The sequence below is a fragment of the Scyliorhinus torazame genome, chromosome 12, assembly GCF_047496885.1.
Source record: "Scyliorhinus torazame isolate Kashiwa2021f chromosome 12, sScyTor2.1, whole genome shotgun sequence".
Classification (NCBI taxonomy): Eukaryota; Metazoa; Chordata; class Chondrichthyes; order Carcharhiniformes; family Scyliorhinidae; genus Scyliorhinus; species Scyliorhinus torazame.
Window position 1 is genome coordinate 220,246,430 of NC_092718.1, and position 21,362 is coordinate 220,267,791.

A 21,362-nucleotide genomic window follows, 5' to 3' on the forward strand; every position below is an offset into this window, starting at 1 on the left:
GACGTGTCCTCAGTGACAGGCAGCACCTTCAGAACTGTCTCCCAGTGAGAGTCAGCACCTTCAGGACCTGTCCTCAGTGAGAGACAACACCTTCAGGAACTGTGTCCCAGTCAGAATCGGCACCTTCAGGAACTGTCCTGCAGTGAGAGACAGTACGTTCAGGAACTGTCCCCAGTGAGAGTCAGCAGCTTCAGGAACTGTGTCCCAGTAAGTATCAGCACCTTCAGGAACTGTATCCCAGGGAGAGTCAGCACCTTCAGCAACTGTGTCCCAGTGAGAGTCAGCACCTTCAGGAACTGTTCCCCAGTGAGAGTCAGCGCCTTCAGCAACTGTGTCCCAGTGAGAGTCAGCACCTTCAGGAACTGACCCCAATGAGAGTCAGCACCTTCAGGAACTGTCCCCCAGTGAGAGTCAGCACCTTCAGGAACTGTGTCCCAGTGAGAATTAGCACCTTCAGGAACTGTGTCCCAGTGAGAGTCAGCACCTTCAGAAACTGTGTCCCAGAGTCAGCGCCTTCAGGAGCTGTCCCCCAGTGTGTGTCAGCACCTTCAGGATCTGTGTCCCAGTGAGAGTGAGCACCTTCAGGAACCGTCCCCCAATGAGAGTCGGCACCTTCAGTAACTGTGTCCCAGTGAGAGTCGGCACCTTCAGGAACTGTTCCCGAGTGAGCGTCAGCACCTTCAGTAACTATGTCCCAGTGAGAGCCAGCACCTTCAGGAACTGTCACAGTGCGAGTCAGCACCTTCAGGAACTGTGTCCCAGTGAGAATCAACACCTTCAGGAACTGTGACCCAGGGAGAGTCAGCACATTCAGCAACTGTGTCCCAGTGAGAGTCAGCACCTTCAGGAACTGTTCCCCAGTGAGAGTCAGCACCTTCAGCAACTATGTCCCAGTGAGAGTCAGCACCCTCAGAAACTGTGTCCCAGAGCCAGCACCTTCAGCAACTGTGACCCAGTGAGAGTCAGCACCTTCAGGAACTGACCCCAGTGAGAGTTTGCATCTTCAGGAACTGTCGCCCAGTGAGAGTCAGCACCTTCAGGACCAGTCCTCAGTGAGAGTCAGCACCTTCAGAACTGTCTCCCAGTGAGTGTCAGCACCTTCAGGACCTGTCCTCAGTGAGAGTCAGCACCTTCAGGATCTGTCTCCTAATGAGAGTCAGTACATTAAGGAACTGTCTCCCAGTGAGAGTCAGCAGGTTCAGGGACTGTCCCCAGTTAGAGTCAGCACCTTCAGGAACTGTCTCCCTGTGAGAGTCAGCACCTTCAGGAACTGTCCCCCAGTGAGAGTCAGCACCTTCAGGAACTGTCCCCAGTGAGAGTCAGCACCTTCAGTATATGTCCCTCAGTGAGAGTCAGCACCTTCAGGAACTGTCCCTCAGTGAGAGTCAGCACCTTCAGGAACTGTCCCCAGTGAGAGTCAGCACCTTCAGGAACTGCCCCCAGTGAGAGTCAGCACCTTCAGGAACTGTGTCCCAGTGAGAGTCAGCACCTTCAGGAACTGTCCCAAAGTGAGAGTCATCACCTTCAGGAACTGTCCCCCAGTGAGAGTGAGCACCTTTAGGAACTGTCTTGTGTTAGAGTCAGCACCTTCAGGAAATATCCTTAGTGAGAGTCAGCACCGTCAGGATCTGTGTCCCAGTGAGAATCAGCACCTTCAGGAACTGTGTCCCAGAGTCAGCGCCTTCAGGAGCTGTCCCCCAGTGTGTGTCAGCACCTTCAGGATCTGTGTCCCAGTGAGAGTGAGCACCTTCAGGAACAGTCCCCCAATGAGAGTCGGCACCTTCAGTAACTGTGTCCCAGTGAGAGTCGGCACCTTCAGGAACTGTTCACGAGTGAGTGTCAGAACCTTCAGTAACTATGTCCCAGTGAGAGCCAGCACCTTCAGGAACTGTCACAGTGCGAGTCAGCGCCTTCAGGAACTGTGTCCCAGTGAGAATCAACACCTTCAGGAACTGTGACCCAGGGAGAGTCAGCACATTCAGCAACTGTGTCCAAGTGAGAGTTCGCACCTTCAGCAACTATGTCCCAGTGAGAGTTAGCACCTTCAGAAACGGTGTCCCAGAGTCAGCACCTTCAGCAACTATGTCCCAGTGAGAGTCAGCACCTGCAGAAACTGTGTCCCAGAGTCAGCGCCTTCAGGTGCTGTCCCCCAGTGTCTGTCAGCACCTTTAGGATCTGTGTCCCAGTGAGAGTCAGCACCTTCAGGAACAGTCCCCCAATGAGAGTGAGCACCTTCAGGAACTGTGTCCCAGTGAGAGTCGGCACCTTCAGGAACTGTGTCCCAGTGAGAGTCGGCACCTTCAGGAACTGTGTCCCAGTGAAAGTCGGCGCCTTCAGGAACTGTTCCCCAGTGAGAGTCAGCACCTACAGTAACTATGTCCCAGTGAGAGCCAGCACCTTCAGGAACTGTCACAGTGAGAGTCAGCACCTTCAGGAACTGTCCCCCAGTGAGAGTCAGCACCTACAGGAACTGTACCCTAGTGAGAGTCAGCACCGTCAGGAACTGTGTCCCAGTGAGAATCAGCACCTTCAGGAACTGTGTCCCAGGGAGAGTCGGCACCTTCAGCAACTGTGTCCCACTGAGAGCCAGCACCTTCAGGAACTGTGTCCCAGTGAGAGTCAGCACTTTCAGGAACTGTGTCCCAGTGAGAGTAGGCACCTTCAGGAGATGTCCCCCAATGAGAGTGAGCAACTTCAGGAACTGTCCCCCAGTGAGAGTCAGCACCTTCAGAAACTGTGTCCCAGAGTCAGCGCCTTCAGGAGCTGTCCCCCAGTGTGTGTCAGCACCTTCAGGATCTGTGTCCCAGTGAGAGTGAGCACCTTCAGGAACCGTCCCCCAATGAGAGTCGGCACCTTCAGTAACTGTGTCCCAGTGAGAGTCGGCACCTTCAGGAACTGTTCCCGAGTGAGCGTCAGCACCTTCAGTAACTATGTCCCAGTGAGAGCCAGCACCTTCAGGAACTGTCACAGTGCGAGTCAGCACCTTCAGGAACTGTGTCCCAGTGAGAATCAACACCTTCAGGAACTGTGACCCAGGGAGAGTCAGCACATTCAGCAACTGTGTCCCAGTGAGAGTCAGCACCTTCAGGAACTGTTCCCCAGTGAGAGTCAGCACCTTCAGCAACTATGTCCCAGTGAGAGTCAGCACCCTCAGAAACTGTGTCCCAGAGCCAGCACCTTCAGCAACTGTGACCCAGTGAGAGTCAGCACCTTCAGGAACTGACCCCAGTGAGAGTTTGCATCTTCAGGAACTGTCTCCCAGTGAGAGTCAGCACCTTCAGGACCAGTCCTCAGTGAGAGTCAGCACCTTCAGAACTGTCTTCCAGTGAGAGTCAGCACCTTCAGGACCTGTCCTCAGTGAGAGTCAGCACCTTCAGGAACTGTCTCCTAATGAGAGTCAGTACATTAAGGAACTGTCTCCCAGTGAGAGTCAGCAGGTTCAGGGACTGTCCCCAGTTAGAGTCAGCACCTTCAGGAACTGTCTCCCTGTGAGAGTCAGCACCTTCAGGAACTGTCCCCCAGTGAGAGTCAGCACCTTCAGGAACTGTCCCCAGTGAGAGTCAGCACCTTCAGTATATGTCCCTCAGTGAGAGTCAGCACCTTCAGGAACTGTCCCTCAGTGAGAGTCAGCATCTTCAGGAACTGTCCCCAGTGAGAGTCAGCACCTTCAGGAACTGCCCCCAGTGAGAGTCAGCACCTTCAGGAACTGTGTCCCAGTGAGAGTCAGCACCTTCAGGAACTGTCCCTCAGTGAGAGTCATCACCTTCAGGAACTGTCCCCCAGTGAGAGTGAGCACCTTTAGGAACTGTCTTCTGTTAGAGTCAGCACCTTCAGGAAATATCCTTAGTGAGAGTCAGCACCGTCAGGATCTGTGTCCCAGTGAGAATCAGCACCTTCAGGAACTGTGTCCCAGAGTCAGCGCCTTCAGGAGCTGTCCCCCAGTGTGTGTCAACACCTTCAGGATCTGTGTCCCAGTGAGAGTGAGCACCTTCAGGAACAGTCCCCCAATGAGAGTCGGCACCTTCAGTAACTGTGTCCCAGTGAGAGTCGGCACCTTCAGGAACTGTTCACGAGTGAGTGTCAGCACCTTCAGTAACTATGTCCCAGTGAGAGCCAGCACCTTCAGGAACTGTCACAGTGCGAGTCAGCGCCTTCAGGAACTGTGTCCCAGTGAGAATCAACACCTTCAGGAACTGTGACCCAGGGAGAGTCAGCACATTCAGCAACTGTGTCCAAGTGAGAGTTCGCACCTTCAGCAACTATGTCCCAGTGAGAGTCAGCACCTTCAGAAACGGTGTCCCAGAGTCAGCACCTTCAGCAACTATGTCCCAGTGAGAGTCAGCACCTGCAGAAACTGTGTCCCAGAGTCAGCGCCTTCAGGTGCTGTCCCCCAGTGTCTGTCAGCACCTTCAGGATCTGTGTCCCCGTGAGAGTCAGCACCTTCATGAACAGTCCCCCAATGAGAGTGAGCACCTTCAGGAACTGTGTCCCAGTGAGAGTTAGCACCTTCAGAAACGGTGTCCCAGAGTCAGCACCTTCAGCAACTATGTCCCAGTGAGAGTCAGCACCTGCAGAAACTGTGTCCCAGAGTCAGCGCCTTCAGGTGCTGTCCCCCAGTGTCTGTCAGCACCTTTAGGATCTGTGTCCCAGTGAGAGTCAGCACCTTCAGGAACAGTCCCCCAATGAGAGTGAGCACCTTCAGGAACTGTGTCCCAGTGAGTGTCGGCACCTTCAGGAACTGTGTCCCAGTGAGAGTCGGCACCTTCAGGAACTGTGTCCCAGTGAAAGTCGGCGCCTTCAGGAACTGTTCCCCAGTGAGAGTCAGCACCTACAGTAACTATGTCCCAGTGAGAGCCAGCACCTTCAGGAACTGTCACAGTGAGAGTCAGCACCTTCAGGAACTGTCCCCCAGTGAGAGTCAGCACCTACAGGAACTGTACCCTAGTGAGAGTCAGCACCGTCAGGAACTGTGTCCCAGTGAGAATCAGCACCTTCAGGAACTGTGTCCCAGGGAGAGTCGGCACCTTCAGCAACTGTGTCCCACTGAGAGCCAGCACCTTCAGGAACTGTGTCCCAGTGAGAGTCAGCACTTTCAGGAACTGTGTCCCAGTGAGAGTAGGCACCTTCAGGAGATGTCCCCCAATGAGAGTGAGCAACTTCAGGAACTGTCCCCCAGTGAGAGTCAGCACCTTCAGAAACTGTGTCCCAGAGTCAGCGCCTTCAGGAGCTGTCCCCCAGTGTGTGTCAGCACCTTCAGGATCTGTGTCCCAGTGAGAGTGAGCACCTTCAGGAACCGTCCCCCAATGAGAGTCGGCACCTTCAGTAACTGTGTCCCAGTGAGAGTCGGCACCTTCAGGAACTGTTCCCGAGTGAGCGTCAGCACCTTCAGTAACTATGTCCCAGTGAGAGCCAGCACCTTCAGGAACTGTCACAGTGCGAGTCAGCACCTTCAGGAACTGTGACCCAGGGAGAGTCAGCACATTCAGCAACTGTGTCCCAGTGAGAGTCAGCACCTTCAGGAACTGTTCCCCAGTGAGAGTCAGCACCTTCAGCAACTATGTCCCAGTGAGAGTCAGCACCCTCAGAAACTGTGTCCCAGAGCCAGCACCTTCAGCAACTGTGACCCAGTGAGAGTCAGCACCTTCAGGAACTGACCCCAGTGAGAGTTTGCATCTTCAGGAACTGTCTCCCAGTGAGAGTCAGCACCTTCAGGACCAGTCCTCAGTGAGAGTCAGCACCTTCAGAACTGTCTCCCAGTGAGAGTCAGCACCTTCAGGACCTGTCCTCAGTGAGAGTCAGCACCTTCAGGAACTGTCTCCTAATGAGAGTCAGTACATTAAGGAACTGTCTCCCAGTGAGAGTCAGCAGGTTCAGGGACTGTCCCCAGTTAGAGTCAGCACCTTCAGGAACTGTCTCCCTGTGAGAGTCAGCACCTTCAGGAACTGTCCCCCAGTGAGAGTCAGCACCTTCAGGAACTGTCCCCAGTGAGAGTCAGCACCTTCAGTATATGTCCCTCAGTGAGAGTCAGCACCTTCAGGAACTGTCCCTCAGTGAGAGTCAGCATCTTCAGGAACTGTCCCCAGTGAGAGTCAGCACCTTCAGGAACTGCCTCCAGTGAGAGTCAGCACCTTCAGGAACTGTGTCCCAGTGAGAGTCAGCACCTTCAGGAACTGTCCCTCAGTGAGAGTCATCACCTTCAGGAACTGTCCCCCAGTGAGAGTGAGCACCTTTAGGAACTGTCTTCTGTTAGAGTCAGCACCTTCAGGAAATATCCTTAGTGAGAGTCAGCACCGTCAGGATCTGTGTCCCAGTGAGAATCAGCACCTTCAGGAACTGTGTCCCAGAGTCAGCGCCTTCAGGAGCTGTCCCCCAGTGTGTGTCAACACCTTCAGGATCTGTGTCCCAGTGAGAGTGAGCACCTTCAGGAACAGTCCCCCAATGAGAGTCGGCACCTTCAGTAACTGTGTCCCAGTGAGAGTCGGCACCTTCAGGAACTGTTCACGAGTGAGTGTCAGCACCTTCAGTAACTATGTCCCAGTGAGAGCCAGCACCTTCAGGAACTGTCACAGTGCGAGTCAGCGCCTTCAGGAACTGTGTCCCAGTGAGAATCAACACCTTCAGGAACTGTGACCCAGGGAGAGTCAGCACATTCAGCAACTGTGTCCAAGTGAGAGTTCGCACCTTCAGCAACTATGTCCCAGTGAGAGTCAGCACCTTCAGAAACGGTGTCCCAGAGTCAGCACCTTCAGCAACTATGTCCCAGTGAGAGTAAGCACCTGCAGAAACTGTGTCCCAGAGTCAGCGCCTTCAGGTGCTGTCCCCCAGTGTCTGTCAGCACCTTCAGGATCTGTGTCCCCGTGAGAGTCAGCACCTTCATGAACAGTCCCCCAATGAGAGTGAGCACCTTCAGGAACTGTGTCCCAGTGAGAGTCGGCACCTTCAGGAACTGTGTCCCAGTGAGAGTCGGCACCTTCAGGAACTGTGTCCCAGTGAAAGTCGGCGCCTTCAGGAACTGTTCCCCAGTGAGAGTCAGCACCTACAGTAACTATGTCCCAGTGAGAGCCAGCACCTTCAGGAACTGTCACAGTGAGAGTCAGCACCTTCAGGAACTGTCCCCCAGTGAGAGTCAGCACCTACAGGAACTGTACCCTAGTGAGAGTCAGCACCGTCAGGAACTGTGTCCCAGTGAGAATCAGCACCTTCAGGAACTGTGTCCCAGGGAGAGTCGGCACCTTCAGCAACTGTGTCCCACTGAGAGCCAGCACCTTCAGGAACTGTGTCCCAGTGAGAGTTAGCACCTTCAGAAACGGTGTCCCAGAGTCAGCACCTTCAGCAACTATGTCCCAGTGAGAGTCAGCACCTGCAGAAACTGTGTCCCAGAGTCAGCGCCTTCAGGTGCTGTCCCCCAGTGTCTGTCAGCACCTTCAGGATCTGTGTCCCCGTGAGAGTCAGCACCTTCATGAACAGTCCCCCAATGAGAGTGAGCACCTTCAGGAACTGTGTCCCAGTGAGAGTTAGCACCTTCAGAAACGGTGTCCCAGAGTCAGCACCTTCAGCAACTATGTCCCAGTGAGAGTCAGCACCTGCAGAAACTGTGTCCCAGAGTCAGCGCCTTCAGGTGCTGTCCCCCAGTGTCTGTCAGCACCTTTAGGATCTGTGTCCCAGTGAGAGTCAGCACCTTCAGGAACAGTCCCCCAATGAGAGTGAGCACCTTCAGGAACTGTGTCCCAGTGAGAGTCGGCACCTTCAGGAACTGTGTCCCAGTGAGAGTCGGCACCTTCAGGAACTGTGTCCCAGTGAAAGTCGGCGCCTTCAGGAACTGTTCCCCAGTGAGAGTCAGCACCTACAGTAACTATGTCCCAGTGAGAGCCAGCACCTTCAGGAACTGTCACAGTGAGAGTCAGCACCTTCAGGAACTGTCCCCCAGTGAGAGTCAGCACCTACAGGAACTGTACCCTAGTGAGAGTCAGCACCGTCAGGAACTGTGTCCCAGTGAGAATCAGCACCTTCAGGAACTGTGTCCCAGGGAGAGTCGGCACCTTCAGCAACTGTGTCCCACTGAGAGCCAGCACCTTCAGGAACTGTGTCCCAGTGAGAGTCAGCACTTTCAGGAACTGTGTCCCAGTGAGAGTAGGCACCTTCAGGAGATGTCCCCCAATGAGAGTGAGCAACTTCAGGAACTGTCCCCCAGTGAGAGTCAGCACCTTCACAAACTGTGTCCCAGAGTCAGCGCCTTCAGGAGCTGTCCCCCAGTGTGTGTCAGCACCTTCAGGATCTGTGTCCCAGTGAGAGTGAGCACCTTCAGGAACCGTCCCCCAATGAGAGTCGGCACCTTCAGTAACTGTGTCCCAGTGAGAGTCGGCACCTTCAGGAACTGTTCCCGAGTGAGCGTCAGCACCTTCAGTAACTATGTCCCAGTGAGAGCCAGCACCTTCAGGAACTGTCACAGTGCGAGTCAGCACCTTCAGGAACTGTGTCCCAGTGAGAATCAACACCTTCAGGAACTGTGACCCAGGGAGAGTCAGCACATTCAGCAACTGTGTCCCAGTGAGAGTCAGCACCTTCAGGAACTGTTCCCCAGTGAGAGTCAGCACCTTCAGCAACTATGTCCCAGTGAGAGTCAGCACCCTCAGAAACTATGTCCCAGAGCCAGCACCTTCAGCAACTGTGACCCAGTGAGAGTCAGCACCTTCAGGAACTGACCCCAGTGAGAGTTTGCATCTTCAGGAACTGTCTCCCAGTGAGAGTCAGCACCTTCAGGACCAGTCCTCAGTGAGAGTCAGCACCTTCAGAACTGTCTCCCAGTGAGAGTCAGCACCTTCAGGACCTGTCCTCAGTGAGAGTCAGCACCTTCAGGAACTGTCTCCTAATGAGAGTCAGTACATTAAGGAACTGTCTCCCAGTGAGAGTCAGCAGGTTCAGGGACTGTCCCCAGTTAGAGTCAGCACCTTCAGGAACTGTCTCCCTGTGAGAGTCAGCACCTTCAGGAACTGTCCCCCAGTGAGAGTCAGCACCTTCAGGAACTGTCCCCAGTGAGAGTCAGCACCTTCAGTATATGTCCCTCAGTGAGAGTCAGCACCTTCAGGAACTGTCCCTCAGTGAGAGTCAGCATCTTCAGGAACTGTCCCCAGTGAGAGTCAGCACCTTCAGGAACTGCCTCCAGTGAGAGTCAGCACCTTCAGGAACTGTGTCCCAGTGAGAGTCAGCACCTTCAGGAACTGTCCCTCAGTGAGAGTCATCACCTTCAGGAACTGTCCCCCAGTGAGAGTGAGCACCTTTAGGAACTGTCTTCTGTTAGAGTCAGCACCTTCAGGAAATATCCTTAGTGAGAGTCAGCACCGTCAGGATCTGTGTCCCAGTGAGAATCAGCACCTTCAGGAACTGTGTCCCAGAGTCAGCGCCTTCAGGAGCTGTCCCCCAGTGTGTGTCAACACCTTCAGGATCTGTGTCCCAGTGAGAGTGAGCACCTTCAGGAACAGTCCCCCAATGAGAGTCGGCACCTTCAGTAACTGTGTCCCAGTGAGAGTCGGCACCTTCAGGAACTGTTCACGAGTGAGTGTCAGCACCTTCAGTAACTATGTCCCAGTGAGAGCCAGCACCTTCAGGAACTGTCACAGTGCGAGTCAGCGCCTTCAGGAACTGTGTCCCAGTGAGAATCAACACCTTCAGGAACTGTGACCCAGGGAGAGTCAGCACATTCAGCAACTGTGTCCAAGTGAGAGTTCGCACCTTCAGCAACTATGTCCCAGTGAGAGTCAGCACCTTCAGAAACGGTGTCCCAGAGTCAGCACCTTCAGCAACTATGTCCCAGTGAGAGTAAGCACCTGCAGAAACTGTGTCCCAGAGTCAGCGCCTTCAGGTGCTGTCCCCCAGTGTCTGTCAGCACCTTCAGGATCTGTGTCCCCGTGAGAGTCAGCACCTTCATGAACAGTCCCCCAATGAGAGTGAGCACCTTCAGGAACTGTGTCCCAGTGAGAGTCGGCACCTTCAGGAACTGTGTCCCAGTGAGAGTCGGCACCTTCAGGAACTGTGTCCCAGTGAAAGTCGGCGCCTTCAGGAACTGTTCCCCAGTGAGAGTCAGCACCTACAGTAACTATGTCCCAGTGAGAGCCAGCACCTTCAGGAACTGTCACAGTGAGAGTCAGCACCTTCAGGAACTGTCCCCCAGTGAGAGTCAGCACCTACAGGAACTGTACCCTAGTGAGAGTCAGCACCGTCAGGAACTGTGTCCCAGTGAGAATCAGCACCTTCAGGAACTGTGTCCCAGGGAGAGTCGGCACCTTCAGCAACTGTGTCCCACTGAGAGCCAGCACCTTCAGGAACTGTGTCCCAGTGAGAGTCAGCACTTTCAGGAACTGTGACCCAGTGAGAGTAGGCACCTTCAGGAACTGTCCCTCAGTGAGAGTCAGCATCTTCAGGAACTGTCCCCAGTGAGAGTCAGCACCTTCAGGAACTGCCTCCAGTGAGAGTCAGCACCTTCAGGAACTGTGTCCCAGTGAGAGTCAGCACCTTCAGGAACTGTCCCTCAGTGAGAGTCATCACCTTCAGGAACTGTCCCCCAGTGAGAGTGAGCACCTTTAGGAACTGTCTTCTGTTAGAGTCAGCACCTTCAGGAAATATCCTTAGTGAGAGTCAGCACCGTCAGGATCTGTGTCCCAGTGAGAATCAGCACCTTCAGGAACTGTGTCCCAGAGTCAGCGCCTTCAGGAGCTGTCCCCCAGTGTGTGTCAACACCTTCAGGATCTGTGTCCCAGTGAGAGTGAGCACCTTCAGGAACAGTCCCCCAATGAGAGTCGGCACCTTCAGTAACTGTGTCCCAGTGAGAGTCGGCACCTTCAGGAACTGTTCACGAGTGAGTGTCAGCACCTTCAGTAACTATGTCCCAGTGAGAGCCAGCACCTTCAGGAACTGTCACAGTGCGAGTCAGCGCCTTCAGGAACTGTGTCCCAGTGAGAATCAACACCTTCAGGAACTGTGACCCAGGGAGAGTCAGCACATTCAGCAACTGTGTCCAAGTGAGAGTTCGCACCTTCAGCAACTATGTCCCAGTGAGAGTCAGCACCTTCAGAAACGGTGTCCCAGAGTCAGCACCTTCAGCAACTATGTCCCAGTGAGAGTAAGCACCTGCAGAAACTGTGTCCCAGAGTCAGCGCCTTCAGGTGCTGTCCCCCAGTGTCTGTCAGCACCTTCAGGATCTGTGTCCCCGTGAGAGTCAGCACCTTCATGAACAGTCCCCCAATGAGAGTGAGCACCTTCAGGAACTGTGTCCCAGTGAGAGTCGGCACCTTCAGGAACTGTGTCCCAGTGAGAGTCGGCACCTTCAGGAACTGTGTCCCAGTGAAAGTCGGCGCCTTCAGGAACTGTTCCCCAGTGAGAGTCAGCACCTACAGTAACTATGTCCCAGTGAGAGCCAGCACCTTCAGGAACTGTCACAGTGAGAGTCAGCACCTTCAGGAACTGTCCCCCAGTGAGAGTCAGCACCTACAGGAACTGTACCCTAGTGAGAGTCAGCACCGTCAGGAACTGTGTCCCAGTGAGAATCAGCACCTTCAGGAACTGTGTCCCAGGGAGAGTCGGCACCTTCAGCAACTGTGTCCCACTGAGAGCCAGCACCTTCAGGAACTGTGTCCCAGTGAGAGTCAGCACTTTCAGGAACTGTGTCCCAGTGAGAGTAGGCACCTTCAGGAGATGTCCCCCAATGAGAGTGAGCAACTTCAGGAACTGTCCCCCAGTGAGAGTGAGCACCTTTAGGAACTGTCCCCCAGTGAGAGTCAGCACCGTCAGGAACTGTGTCCCAGTAAGAATCAGCACCTTCAGGAACTGTGTCCCAGTGCGAGTCAGCACCTTCAGCAACTGTGTCCCAGTGAGAGTCAGCACCTTCAGGAACTGTATCCTAGTGAGAGTCAGCACCTTCAGGAACTGTCCCCCAGTGAGAGTCAGCACCGTCAGGAACTGTGTCCCAGTGAGAATCAGCACCTTCAGGAACTGTGTCCCAGGGAGAGTCAGCACCTTCAGCAACTGTGTCCCACTGAGAGTCAGCACCTTCAGGAACTGACCCCAGTGAGAGTTTGCATCTTCAGGAACTGTCTCCCAGTGAGAGTCAGCACCTTCACGACCTGTCCTCAGTGAGAGTCAGCACCTTCAGGAACTGTTTCCCAATGAGAGTCAGTACATTTAGGAACTGTCTCCCAGTGAGAGTCAGCACCTTCAGGAACTGTCTCCCAGTGAGAGTTAGCACCTTCAAGAACTGTCCCCCAGTGAGAGTCAGCACCTTCAGGAACTGTCCCCAGTGAGAGTCAGCACCTTCAGTATATGTCCCTCAGTGAGAGTCAGCACCTTCAGGAACTGTCCCCCAGTGAGAGTCAGCCCCTTCAGGAACTGTCCCCAGTGAGAGTCAGCACCTTCAGGAACTGCCCCCAGTGAGAGTCAGCACCTTCAAGAACTGTGTCCCAGTGAGAGTCAGCACCTTCAGGAACTGTCCCGCAGTGAGAGTCAGCACCTTCAGGAACTGTCCCCCAGTGAGAGTGAGCACCTTTAGGAACTGTCTTGTGTTAGAGTCAGCACCTTCAGGAAATGTCCCCCAGTGAGAGTCAGCACCGTCAGGAACTGTGTCCCAGTGAGAATCAGTACCTTCAGGAACTCTGTCCCAGTGAGAATCAGCACCTTCAGGAACTGTGTCCCAGAGAGAGTCAGCACCTTCAGCAACTGTGTCCCAGTGAGAGTCAGCACCTTCAGGAACTGTGTCCCAGTGAGAGTCGGCACCTTCAGGAACTGTGTCCCAGGGAGAGTCAGCACCTTCAGGAACTGTGTCCCATTGAGAGTCAGCACCTTCAGGAACTGTGTCCCAGTGAGAGACAGCACCTTCAGGAACTGTGTCCCAGTGAGAGTCAGCACCTTCAGGAACTGTGTCCCAGTGAGAGTCAGCACCTTCAGGAACTGTGACCCAGTGAGCGTCAGCACCTTCAGGAACTGTCCCCCAGTGAGAGTTACCATCTTCAGGAACAGTCTCCCAGTGAGAGTCAGCACCTTCAGGACCTGTCCTCAGTGACAGGCAGTACCTTCAGAACTGTCTCCCAGTGAGAGTCGGCACCTTCAGGAACTGTGTCCCAGGGAGAGTCAGCACCTTCAGGAACTGTGTCCCATTGAGAGTCAGCACCTTCAGGACCTGTCCTCAGTGAGAGTCAGCACCTTCAGGAACAGTCTCCCAATGAAAGTCAGTACCTTTAGGAACTGTCCCCAGTGAGAGTTAGCACCTTCAGGAACTGTGTCCCAGTGAGTGTCAGCACCTTCGGAAACTGTGTCCCAGAGTCAGCGCCTTCAGGAGCTGTCCCCCAGTGTGTGTCAGCACCTTCAGTAACTATGTCCCAGTGAGAGCCAGCACCTTCAGGAACTGTCACAGTGCGAGTCAGCACCTTCAGGAACTGTGTCCGAGTGAGAATCAGCACCTTCAGTAACTGTGACCCAGGGAGAGTCAGCACATTCAGCAACTGTGTCCCAGTGAGAGTCAGCACCTTCAGTAACTGTTCCCCAGTGAGAGTCAACATCTTCAGCAACTATGTCCCAGTGAGAGTCAGCACCTTCAGTAACTGTTCCCCAGTGAGAGTCAACACCTTCAGCAACTATGTCCCAGTGAGAGTCAGCACCTTCAGGAACAGTCCCCCAATGAGAGTGAGCACCTTCAGGAACTGTCACAGTGCGAGTCAGCACCTTCAGGATCTGTGTCCCAGTGAGAGTCGGCACCTTCAGCAACTGTGTCCCACTGAGAGTCAGCACCTTCAGGAACTGTGTCCCAGTGAGAGTCAGCACCTTCAGGAACTATGTCCCAGTGAGAGTGAGCACCTTCAGGAGATGTCCCCCAATGAGAGTGAGCACCTTTAGGAACTGTTCCCAAGTCAGAATCAGCACCTTCAGGATCTGTGTCCCCGTGAGAGTCAGCACCTTCATGAACAGTCCCCCAATGAGAGTGAGCACCTTCAGGAACTGTGTCCCAGTGAGAGTCGGCACCTTCAGGAACTGTGTCCCAGTGAGAGTCGGCACCTTCAGGAACTGTGTCCCAGTGAAAGTCGGCGCCTTCAGGAACTGTTCCCCAGTGAGAGTCAGCACCTACAGTAACTATGTCCCAGTGAGAGCCAGCACCTTCAGGAACTGTCACAGTGAGAGTCAGCACCTTCAGGAACTGTCCCCCAGTGAGAGTCAGCACCTACAGGAACTGTACCCTAGTGAGAGTCAGCACCGTCAGGAACTGTGTCCCAGTGAGAATCAGCACCTTCAGGAACTGTGTCCCAGGGAGAGTCGGCACCTTCAGCAACTGTGTCCCACTGAGAGCCAGCACCTTCAGGAACTGTGTCCCAGTGAGAGTCAGCACTTTCAGGAACTGTGTCCCAGTGAGAGTAGGCACCTTCAGGAGATGTCCCCCAATGAGAGTGAGCAACTTCAGGAACTGTCCCCCAGTGAGAGTGAGCACCTTTAGGAACTGTCCCCCAGTGAGAGTCAGCACCGTCAGGAACTGTGTCCCAGTAAGAATCAGCACCTTCAGGAACTGTGTCCCAGTGCGAGTCAGCACCTTCAGCAACTGTGTCCCAGTGAGAGTCAGCACCTTCAGGAACTGTATCCTAGTGAGAGTCAGCACCTTCAGGAACTGTCCCCCAGTGAGAGTCAGCACCGTCAGGAACTGTGTCCCAGTGAGAATCAGCACCTTCAGGAACTGTGTCCCAGGGAGAGTCAGCACCTTCAGCAACTGTGTCCCACTGAGAGTCAGCACCTTCAGGAACTGACCCCAGTGAGAGTTTGCATCTTCAGGAACTGTCTCCCAGTGAGAGTCAGCACCTTCACGACCTGTCCTCAGTGAGAGTCAGCACCTTCAGGAACTGTTTCCCAATGAGAGTCAGTACATTTAGGAACTGTCTCCCAGTGAGAGTCAGCACCTTCAGGAACTGTCTCCCAGTGAGAGTTAGCACCTTCAGGAACTGTCCCCCAGTGAGAGTCAGCACCTTCAGGAACTGTCCCCAGTGAGAGTCAGCACCTTCAGTATATGTCCCTCAGTGAGAGTCAGCACCTTCAGGAACTGTCCCCCAGTGAGAGTCAGCCCCTTCAGGAACTGTCCCCAGTGAGAGTCAGCACCTTCAGGAACTGCCCCCAGTGAGAGTCAGCACCTTCAAGAACTGTGTCCCAGTGAGAGTCAGCACCTTCAGGAACTGTCCCGCAGTGAGAGTCAGCACCTTCAGGAACTGTCCCCCAGTGAGAGTCAGCACCTTCAGGAACTGTCCCGCAGTGAGAGTCAGCACCGTCAGGAACTGTGTCCCAGTGAGAATCAGTACCTTCAGGAACTCTGTCCCAGTGAGAATCAGCACCTTCAGGAACTGTGTCCCAGAGAGAGTCAGCACCTTCAGCAACTGTGTCCCAGTGAGAGTCAGCACCTTCAGCAACTGTGTCCCAGTGAGAGTCAGCACCTTCAGGAACTGTGTCCCAGTGAGAGTCGGCACCTTCAGGAACTGTGTCCCAGGGAGAGTTAGCACCTTCAGGAACTGTGTCCCATTGAGAGTCAGCACCTTCAGGAACTGTGTCCCAGTGAGAGACAGCACCTTCAGGAACTGTGTCCCAGTGAGAGTCAGCACCTTCAGGAACTGTGTCCCAGTGAGAGTCAGCACCTTCAGGAACTGTGACCCAGTGAGCGTCAGCACCTTCAGGAACTGTCCCCCAGTGAGAGTTACCATCTTCAGGAACAGTCTCCCAGTGAGAGTCAGCACCTTCAGGACCTGTCCTCAGTGACAGGCAGTACCTTCAGAACTGTCTCCCAGTGAGAGTCAGCACCTTCAGGACCTGTCCTCAGTGAGAGTCAGCACCTTCAGGAACAGTCTCCCAATGAAAGTCAGTACCTTTAGGAACTGTCCCCAGTGAGAGTTAGCACCTTCAGGAACTGTGTCCCAGTGAGTGTCAGCACCTTCGGAAACTGTGTCCCAGAGTCAGCGCCTTCAGGAGCTGTCCCCCAGTGTGTGTCAGCACCTTCAGTAACTATGTCCCAGTGAGAGCCAGCACCTTCAGGAACTGTCACAGTGCGAGTCAGCACCTTCAGGAACTGTGTCCGAGTGAGAATCAGCACCTTCAGTAACTGTGACCCAGGGAGAGTCAGCACATTCAGCAACTGTGTCCCAGTGAGAGTCAGCACCTTCAGTAACTGTTCCCCAGTGAGAGTCAACACCTTCAGCAACTATGTCCCAGTGAGAGTCAGCACCTTCAGGAACAGTCCCCCAATGAGAGTGAGCACCTTCAGGAACTGTCACAGTGCGAGTCAGCACCTTCAGGAACTGTGTCCCAGTGAGAGTCGGCACCTTCAGCAACTGTGTCCCACTGAGAGTCAGCACCTTCAGGAACTGTGTCCCAGTGAGAGTCAGCACCTTCAGGAACTGTGTCCCAGTGAGAGTGAGCACCTTCAGGAGATGTCCCCCAATGAGAGTGAGCACCTTTAGGAACTGTGTCCCAGTGAGAGTCGGCACCTTCAGTAACTGTGACCCAGGGAGAGTCAGCACATTCAGCAACTGTGTCCCAGTGAGAGTCAGCACCTTCAGTAACTGTTCCCCAGTGAGAGTCAACACCTTCAGCAACTATGTCCCAGTGAGAGTCAGCACCTTCAGTAACTGTTCCCCAGTGAGAGTCAACACCTTCAGCAACTATGTCCCAGTGAGAGTCAGCACCTTCAGGAACAGTCCCCCAATGAGAGTGAGCACCTTCAGGAACTGTCACAGTGCGAGTCAGCACCTTCAGGAACTGTGTCCCAGTGAGAGTCGGCACCTTCAGCAACTGTGTCCCACTGAGAGTCAGCACCTTCAGGAACTGTGTCCCAGTGAGAGTCAGCACCTTCAGGAACTGTGTCCCAGTGAGAGTGAGCACCTTCAGGAGATGTCCCCCAATGAGAGTGAGCACCTTTAGGAACTGTCCCCAAGTCAGAATCAGCACCTTCAGGAACTGTGTCCCAGTGAGAATCAGCACCTTCAGCAACTGTGTCCCACTGAGAGCCAGCACCTTCAGGAACTGTGTCCCAGTGAGAGTCAGCACCTTCAGGAACTGTGTCCCAGTCAGAGTGAGCACCTTCAGCAACTGTGTCCCACTGAGAGCCAGCACCTTCAGGAACTGTGTCCCACTGAGAGCCAGCACCTTCAGGAGATGTCCCCCAATGAGAGTGAGCACCTTTAGGAACTGTCCCCAAGTCAGATTCAGCACCTTCAGGAACTGTGTCCCAGTGAGAATCATCACCTTCAGGAACTGTGTCCCAGTGGGAGTCAGCATCTTCAGGAACTGTGACACAGTGAGAGTTACCATCTTCAGGAACTGTCTCCCAGTGAGAGTCAGCACCTTCAGGACCTGTCCTCAGTGACAGGCAGCACCTTCAGAACTGTCTCCCAGTGAGAGTCAGCACCTTCAGGAACTGTCCCCCAGTGAGAGTCAGCACCGTCAGGAACTGTGTCCCAGTGAGAATCAGCACCTTCAGGAACTGTGTCTCAGGGAGAGTCAGCACCTTCAGCAACTGTGTCCCACTGAGAGTCAGCACCTTCAGGAACTGACCCCAGTGAGAGTTTGCATCTTCAGGAACTGTCTCCCAGTGAGAGTCAGCACCTTCAGGACCAGTCCTCAGTGAGAGTCAGCACCTTCAGAACTGTCTCCCAGTGAGAGTCAGCACCTTCAGGACCTGTCCTCAGTGAGAGTCAGCACCTTCAGGAACTGTCTCCCAATGAGAGTCAGTACATTTAGGAACTGTCTCCCAGTGAGAGTCAGCACGTTCAGGGACTGTCCCCAGTGAGAGTCAGCACCTTCAGGAACTGTCTCCCAGTGAGAGTCAGCACCTTCAGGAACTGTCCCCCAGTGAGAGTCAGCACCTTCGGGAACTGTCCCCAGTGAGAGTCAGCACCTTCAGGAACTGCCCCCAGTGAGAGTCAGCACCTTCAGGAACTGTGTCCCAGTGAGAGTCAGCACCTTCAGGAACTGTCCCGCAGTGAGAGTCAGCACCTTCAGGAACTGTGCCCCAGTGAGAGTGAGCACCTTTAGGAACTGTCTTGTGTTAGAGTCAGCACCTTCAGGAAATGTCCCCCAGTGAGAGTCAGCACCGTCAGGAACTGTGTCCCAGTGAGAATCAGCACCTTCAGGAACTCTGTCCCAGTGAGAATCAGCACCTTCAGGAACTGTGTCCCAGAGAGAGTCAGCACCTTCAGCAACTGTGTCCCAGTGAGAGTCAGCACCTTCAGGAACTGTGTCCCAGTGAGAGTCGGCACCTTCAGGAACTGTGTCCCAGGGAGAGTCAGCACCTTCAGGAACTGTGTCCCATTGAGAGTCAGCACCTTCAGGAACTGTGTCCCAGTGAGAGACAGCACCTTCAGGAACTGTGTCCCAGTGAGAGTCAGCACCTTCAGGAACTGTGTCCCAGTGAGAGTCAGCACCTTCAGGAACTGTGACCCAGTGAGAGTCAGCACCTTCAGGAACTGTCCCCCAGTGAGAGTTACCATCTTCAGGAACAGTCTCCCAGTGAGAGTCAGCACCTTCAGGACCTGTCCTCAGTGACAGGCAGCACCTTCAGAACTGTCTCCCAGTGAGAGTCAGCACCTTCAGGACCTGTCCTCAGTGAGAGTCAGCACCTTCAGGAACTGTCTCTGAATGAAAGTCAGTACCTTTAGGAACTGTCTCACAGTGAGAGTCAGCACGTTCAGGAACTGTCCCCAGTGAGAGTTCGCACCTTCAGGAACTGTCTCCCAGTGAGAATTAGCACCTTCAGGAACTGTGTCCCAGTGAGTGTCAGCACCTTCAGAAACTGTGTCCCAGAGTCAGTGCCTTCAGGAGCTGTCCCCCAGTGTGTGTCAGCACCTTCAGGATCTGTGTCCCAGTGAGAGTGAGCACCTTCAGGAACAGTCCCCCAATGAGAGTGAGCTCCTTCAGGAACTGTGTCCCAGTGAGAGTTGGCACCTTCAGGAACTGTGTCCCAGTGAGAGTCGGCACCTTCAGGAACTGTACCCCAGTGAGTGTCAGCACCTTCAGTAACTATGTCCCAGTGAGAGCCAGCACCTTCAGGAACTGTCACAGTGCGAGTCAGCACCTTCAGGAACTGTGACCCAGGGAGAGTCAGCACCTTCAGGAACTGTGTCCCATTGAGAGTCAGCACCTTCAGGAACTGTGTCCCAGTGAGAGATAGCACCTTCAGGAACTGTGTCCCAGTGAGAGTCAGCACCTTCAGGAACTGTGTCCCAGTGAGAGTCAGCACCTTCAGGAACTGTGACCCAGTGAGAGTCAGCACCTTCAGGAACTGTCCCCCAGTGAGAGTTACCATCTTCAGGACCTGTCCTCAGTGACAGGCAGCACCTTCAGAACTGTCTCCCAGTGAGAGTCAGCACCTTCAGGACCTGTCCTCAGTGAGAGTCAGCACCTTCAGCAACTATGTCCCAGTGAGAGTCAGCACCTTCAGAAACTGTGTCCCAGTGAGAGTCAGCACCTTCAGGAACAGTCCCCCAATGAGAGTGAGCACCTTCAGGAACTGTGTCCCAGTGAGAGTCGGCACCTTCAGGAACAGTGTCCCAGTGAGAGTCGGCACCTTCAGGAACTGTGGCCCAGTGAGAGTCGGCACCTTCAGGAACTGTTCCCCAGTGAGAGTCAGCACCTACAGTAACTATGTCCCAGTGAGAGCCAGCACATTCAGGAACTGTCACAGTGAGCGTCAGCACCTTCAGGAACTGTCCCCCAGTGAGAGTCAGCACCGTCAGGAGCTGTGTCCCAGTGAGAATCAGCACCTTCAGGAACTGTGTCCCAGGGAGAGTCAGCACCTTCAGCAACTGTGTCCCACTGAGAGCCAGCACCTTCAGGAACTGTGTCCCAGTGAGAGTCAGCACCTTCAGGAACTGTGTCCCAGTGAGAGTCAGCACCTTCAGGAACTGTGTCCCAGTGAGAGTGAGCACCTTCAGCAACTGTGTCACACTGAGAGCCAGCACCTTCAGGAACTGTGTCCCACTGAGAGCCAGCACCTTCAGGAGATGTCCCCCAGTGAGAGTCAGCACCTTCAGCAACTATGTCCCAGTGAGAGTCAGCACCCTCAGAAACTGTGTCCCAGAGCCAGCACCTTCAGCAACTGTGACCCAGTGAGAGTCAGCACCTTCAGGAACTGACCCCAGTGAGAGTTTGCATCTTCAGGAACTGTCTCCCAGTGAGAGTCAGCACCTTCAGGACCAGTCCTCAGTGAGAGTCAGCACCTTCAGAACTGTCTCCCAGTGAGAGTCAGCACCTTCAGGACCTGTCCTCAGTGAGAGTCAGCACCTTCAGGAACTGTCTCCTAATGAGTGTCAGTACATTAAGGAACTGTCTCCCAGTGAGAGTCAGCGGGTTCAGGGACTGTCCCCAGTTAGAGTCAGCACCTTCAGGAACTGTCTCCCTGTGAGAGTCAGCACCTTCAGGAACTGTCCCCCAGTGAGAGTCAGCACCTTCAGGAACTGTCCCCAGTGAGAGTCAGCACCTTCAGTATATGTCCCTCAGTGAGAGTCAGCACCTTCAGGAACTGTCCCTCAGTGAGAGTCAGCACCTTCAGGAACTGTCCCCAGTGAGAGTCAGCACCTTCAGGAACTGCCCCCAGTGAGAGTCAGCACCTTCAGGAACTGTGTCCCAGTGAGAGTCAGCACCTTCAGGAACTGTCCCTCAGTGAGAGTCATCACCTTCAGGAACTGTCCCCCAGTGAGAGTGAGCACCTTTAGGAACTGTCTTGTGTTAGAGTCAGCACCTTCAGGAAATATCCTTAGTGAGAGTCAGCACCGTCAGGATCTGTGTCCCAGTGAGAATCAGCACCTTCAGGAACTGTGTCCCAGAGTCAGCGCCTTCAGGAGCTGTCCCCCAGTGTGTGTCAGCACCTTCAGGATCTGTGTCCCAGTGAGAGTGAGCACCTTCAGGAACAGTCCCCCAATGAGAGTCGGCACCTTCAGTAACTGTGTCCCAGTGAGAGTCTGAACCTTCAGGAACTGTTCACGAGTGAGTGTCAGCACCTTCAGTAACTATGTCCCAGTGAGAGCCAGCACCTTCAGGAACTGTCACAGTGCGAGTCAGCGCCTTCAGGAACTGTGTCCCAGTGAGAATCAACACCTTCAGGAACTGTGACCCAGGGAGAGTCAGCACATTCAGCAACTGTGTCCAAGTGAGAGTTCGCACCTTCAGCAACTATGTCCCAGTGAGAGTCAGCACCTTCAGAAACGGTGTCCCAGAGTCAGCACCTTCAGCAACTATGTCCCAGTGAGAGTCAGCACCTGCAGAAACTGTGTCCCAGAGTCAGCGCCTTCAGGTGCTGTCCCCCAGTGTCTGTCAGCACCTTCAGGATCTGTGTCCCAGTGAGAGTCAGCACCTTCAGG